A 6,000-nucleotide genomic window follows, 5' to 3' on the forward strand; every position below is an offset into this window, starting at 1 on the left:
TTTCACAAGTTGGACAATTTTGCCCTTGGTCCACTTAACTGTCCAGTTGAAAATTGACTTTTTGCATTGACCACTTTTGGAAAAATCCAATTATGCACCATGAAAGTACATGTCAAATGGAGTTTGTGCATATAAAGAACTTGCAATTTGGACAAACCATGTGGAAGTTATGGCCTCCTGATTATGGGTCATTTTTGAATTTCACTGAGCCATAATTTTCCAACCATACATGGGATTTTCAAGTTCTTGGACTTTTTGGAAAGGTGAGAACAAGATCTACAACTTTCATGTTGAACAAATTTTCATTTGAAGCTTCTTTGGACACGTGGCTTTGAGGTCCAAAACTTTCCATTTTAGGAAACTTCCATTACAAGTCACTTTCTATTTTTGGCAGTTTTTGTCCTGACTTGATTTTCTTCATTCTTAAGCTTTGAGATGTCAAATAACACTTGTTCCAACATGAATGAAGTGTATCCAACTCATTTCCACCTCCAAATCCATCAGATCATGTACAGTTGACCACAGTTGACTTTTTCAACTAATAGATGAAATTGGCAATGCATTGATCCAACTGAGCCCCAATCTTCAACTGAAATGGCTCAAGGGTGACACCTGTCGCATTACGCGAAAAACCGGCGGGAAAACAAGAACAACAGAGCCGCCACCGTGCGTTATTTATCCCAAAAGAGGGAAAGGAAACGCTCAGAGTAAACCTGGAAAAAGCATGGTCTCGCGACCAAAGAGAATGGGATCGGGAGTCGGTTATGCGAAGGGAAGGTGTTAGCACCCCTACGCATCCGTCGTACTCGACGGGATCCACGCACAATAGGAAGGAAAATGGTTGCTAAAACACTGCTCAAACATTCACAAACCGGCTGAAAGAGACACAAGAAAACAGACAGAGACTGACTCGGCAGGATATCGCATCCTGGGCCTACTTAGTCTATCAAGCATAGACATCAGAGTCAAAGTAGTTCGGACTGGGGAAACGACACATGCTCGCTAGGACGTCGCATCCTATGCATACGTATCTCCTTTGGACGAAGGAGAATCAGAGCATTCGTAGCTCGGCTAACACGCACACAAACAAACGCAGGCAAAGGCAAACGTGGAGCCTGAATGCCAATCACTGGGCTTACATCAGCATCCGAACCAAAACGCACTCAAGAAGGCAAACATGGAGCCCGACTGCCAATCACTGGACTTACGTCGGCATCCGAACCAAACACACGCACACTGGAACCCGAATGCCACTCGATGGACTTACATCAGCTTCCAAGCACACAACAACACAAAACAAAGACACAGGCGAAGAAGGGTCTCGATTGCAACTAGGGCAAGAGAAAGGGGAGGTCTCAATCGCAACGAGGGCGAGAGAAAAGCATTAGTGTTAGTTGTTAGTCAAACTCGACAAGACATCGCATCTCGTGCCTACGTATCTCATCTGAACATGAGAATCAGAGTTGCCGTAGTTCGGCTAAACTATTCCTGTTGGTTTGTGTTTTTTAAGTGGACGACGTCACTACGCAATCTACCGGATGCTCGACCTTTGGAGACTTACTCACCTGTAGTAGAAGGAGTTAACGTATCCTTAAGAGGGGATAATGTTTGTTTGTGTTTTAGGAAAGCTCAAGCAAGAAAGGGAGTCCTATACGAAGGAACCGTGCTACCTTAATTGTCATGCAAACGAGACTACGCGGAGTCTAGCAAACCTAGGGGATACAATCACACCACACAAACATATACAGCATGAAATAAACACACCAACAAGGGGGCTCAAACATCAGGGTTAGGCTTTAGTCGAGGGGTCATATCAACCTCAACAAACAAGCCTCTGTATCGGGGTCAGGTTAGCTCTTAACCTTGCCATTGAGGGGCTAAGGTGAAGCTAGATGAAAGGTGACGAGGGGTGTGCCTCATTGCTTCTATCTCAAGTCAGAGAGAGCATCAGACAAGGGAGCGTGGGTCCAGAATGGGGGGACCCTTCTACGCTCAGGACATAGACTCGACTGTACAATGTACAAGATCTTGGGCTTGGATCTCAATGCTACAACCATGTAATGGGAGCAAGGAGAAGACTCACAGAATAGTGGGGGATAGATTGCTTATCCCTACCTTCCACCAATTGCCTCAAATGAGGACTTTTCCTGCTTGGGACAAATATAAACATACACAAGCATTGCCTCTTAAGGAGGACTTCAGACAGTTTGCCCGGCCCGGTAACAGCCGGGTCTCCAGACTACATGAAGAAGAAGGTGCAATACCTCAATGCTAATTGCTTATAAGCAAAGCAATGCAAGTTCTTAAGAGAACTGAGCAACTAAAGGGTACCTGAAAACAATCCAATAAAATCAGCATCCCATTCATAAACAGATAACAACATAAGAATCGATTAACAAAGTACAATTATACAAATAATGATGTGCATAGCACAAGGCTCACGTGAACCAAACATCCTACAAAACAGCCACATTAGTTTACAAGTATCAAGTAAAACATCCCAAATGTGAAACAAATGCCTTAATCCTTAACTTCTTAACCTGAAAAGACACAATCAACTTCAAATGTAAGTAACATGACCACTAGGACTAGCCTAGGGTCAAAAAGAACAAAAATCCAAAATGGAAGCTCAAACTCCATGTGAAACTCATTCAATCAAGAGATAACATGTCCTAAAATTAAGGGAGCATGCAAGGTTGAATTAATTCTAAGCCTAGGGGTAGAATGATCATTTCACAGTTAATGGATTAATATTGAATTAAAATTCTATTATGAGACCCTAATTAGAATCAATTAAATTCTATACTATCCTAATTATTCTTAAACAAAACTCCTAAGAGATTATTTAACTCTAATCCTAAAATTAATGTTTCAAATGACTTCTATCAACCACTAAAATTCTAAGTAGCTTCTAAAATCTATTTAAACTAATCCTAGAATTAATTCTAAATCAACAGTATTTCTAATGGTCCACAATTAATCCTAAAATTAATTTTTAATACTACTTCAAATGTTTTTCTTTATGGAAAATCTAAGTTTGATAATTCCTAAAACTCTGTTTAGTTCTAGTGACTAATTAGCTCTAAGACCAAATTTTAATACCTAATTAAAGTCCTAAGAACTAATTAACTAGCCTATTAATCTGAGATCTAATGCTTCTACATAATCCTAATTCTTCTAATCAGCATCTAACCATCTGGAACATAGAAATACACATGTGAGGAAGCGTATAGGTGAAGTCCAAGAAGAATTCACCAAACGCGCTTTTCGCAAAAGCTACACAGGCAAATGAAGCGCTTGCCGTTGACAAAGTGCTTAAAGAAAACTCCGTGCGAACATCACATTCGTCATCACCCTGACCTTCACCAGCAAACATCGTTGTTCGCGGACACTTCACCATCTCGGATCGTTCAACAGTCTAACGCGATTCGCGTCCATCCACCATCAACAATCAACTACTCAAACTTACGAAATCAACAACATCATCTATCCTAATCTACGGAGCCGAATCGCAACGGCATCAACAAATTACTCGAGCACGACGAAAAAGAAGAACAACAACTCACCGGCGATGACGACGGGAGGACGGATCGGCGACGGCTACGAATGGATCGGTTTTGATGTGTCGCCGCGTTCTTCTTCCTTCTGTTTCAGTGCTTGCAATCTTCTTGAATTCGGTTAGAATTTCTCCTTGCCGCGAGCTTCGCCTCCACTTGTATTCAATGCTCTTCTTCTTCTACCTTTCTTGGAGTGATTCTGGTGAGACGTTGATCGTTGGTGGCGAAGGTTTTGAGAATTCGTTACAGTGGTTGAAGACTCTATGAGGATGATCGAAGGTTGGTACGGTGAATGTGGTGGAAGAGGAGGCTGAAGTGGTGGCCTAGCTCTGCCGTGTGGAGCTTCGAATGATGAAGCTCCCACAACAATGGAGAATGAGCGTGTACTGAAGGTGAGGACTGAGTGCAGAAGCTTCTGGGAATCAGGGAAAAATCGTTCGAACCCAATGATTGGCAATGATTGCAGCTTATATAGCACAATCCCAAGGGCAAATTGGAGAATTAAGTATGAAAATGGTTCAATCTGCACCATCCAGCTGGCGCTTAAATGAAGGTAAGTCTTGAATTATGAATTAAGTCACGTGGTTTTTACCACAAGGTCAAATTTCTAATCCATTTGCCTTCAATCTTTTGATCCATGGATAACTGAATTGATTTGCATTGGGTGACTTGCTTCCTTATCTGAACTGCTCTTTCATGAATTGTTTATTATTTTGAAACTCATTGATTTGAATTGAGCTGCATTTTTTGGATTGTAGGTCTGTGTTGGTATGCTCGGATAGCTCGCCCTGTCTCTGCAGGTTTCTCTTGGCTTTGGTTTTTCAACAGGGTAATTACCATGATTATGACTCAAATTTCATTTCTTTCCTTGCATTTGACAACTGTTATGAATTTTGCTGGGATAGTCATTAGAATCACCTTAGTCCACTTTTACAGGTAACTCTGAAGTTGCAGTGGGATGCGTGGTTGATATGACTCAGCTCAAGTCGGATGTTCCAACTCTAGCCATTATGCATTTATCTGATAGAGTCTGATGAAAGTGAATCACGTGTGAGTAGGGCGAATGACGCACATGTTCTTTTATTCTTCAATTCACTTGTTGCAACCTTGCTACAACTTCACTCTTAGCTGCCAATTGAAAGGTACGGGCTGTAATGCTGCTGAATTTTGTTTAGTGCCGCACCGAATCCATTATGCAAATGTCGTATTAGAATCAGTGAATGCTTTAGTGATCAACAAGTTATCGAATCTTCTTGAATTTTAACCATGTGCACATGTAGTCTTTACAGGTTATGCTTAAGATAATAAAACACGCGTAACTCATCGAAGCGACAAACCCTTCCGGATGACGACACTTCATGACAGCTTAGATGTGTATCGCCCAAGGTACTATGATGAATGTCAAATGGTGATAGAATTGTGAACTGTTCTTTTCTTGGGAACTAACTTGTCATGGTTGTATCGCATGTTGCAGGAATGCTTAATGTTGCTTGACCTTACTTAGGAGCGCGCGACACACCTTCTTCCGGCCTCGTGTTTGAACCAACGGGAAGCAATTAGGATTTAGGTAAGATACGCCTTTGTGACTCGGGCCTTCCTTAACCAAGTGGATTGTTGGCACTGTATCCTGAGTTAAACCCATTATCATACGATCACAGCCGCTGCATTACGCCTTGGAAGAACAATAGGTTTTGATATCACGTCCATAATCCATATGCCCTGCTGGTTTGTATCAGTGCTTTTGATAACCCAAGAATTTCCTGCTACTAAGAGTGCCCTGTTGGATTCAAAGGATAATTTCCACCAGGAATGCTGGTAGAACTTCCAAAACCACATCCCGACGGAATAGCAGCAGACTGAGGCAAGCTGCTGACAAAAATGCTATTCTTATATTGTGGAAGCACTGCTGAAATGCCGATGGCATGTATGCATAGCTCTGAGGCACGGATGGATAGTCAAGCACATTAGCAAAATGCCATAAAGGAAGAGTAAGCTGCGAGTAGGGATACACGGCAAGGTGTCGAGGAAATGAAAGTCCAGTGGCAATATCAACACCAGGCGAAGCTTGTTGATTGGGTCGAGCTTGAGGCGTCGAAATGTTGTTTTATTTTGCAGGCATTGATTGCGTAACAGGGTTGGCTCCTGTTGGATGCTGCAGAGGCTGCCGGTAACTCAAGTATGCTGCTGGATGTTGTTTTCTTCTTTTTTTTCAGATTCTAAAATCTTCAACTGCCACAGAGTTATGCTTTTAGCAATGTCGTCTCGGTGACAGAAGAAAGCCTTGAGAGGCAAAGTCTACCATGGCCAACCATTCCATAAGGCCTTCTAATCATCAAAAACTGCCATTGAAATTCCTGAATTCTGGAACGGAACCGAAGTGCATTTGCGTTGCAGGCTAGATTTTGGTTAACTTGGCTTTCTAATTCTGCAGGTGAGCTGTGTT

Source organism: Lathyrus oleraceus, chromosome 6 (assembly GCF_024323335.1).
Source record: "Lathyrus oleraceus cultivar Zhongwan6 chromosome 6, CAAS_Psat_ZW6_1.0, whole genome shotgun sequence".
Taxonomy (NCBI): domain Eukaryota; kingdom Viridiplantae; phylum Streptophyta; class Magnoliopsida; order Fabales; family Fabaceae; genus Lathyrus; species Lathyrus oleraceus.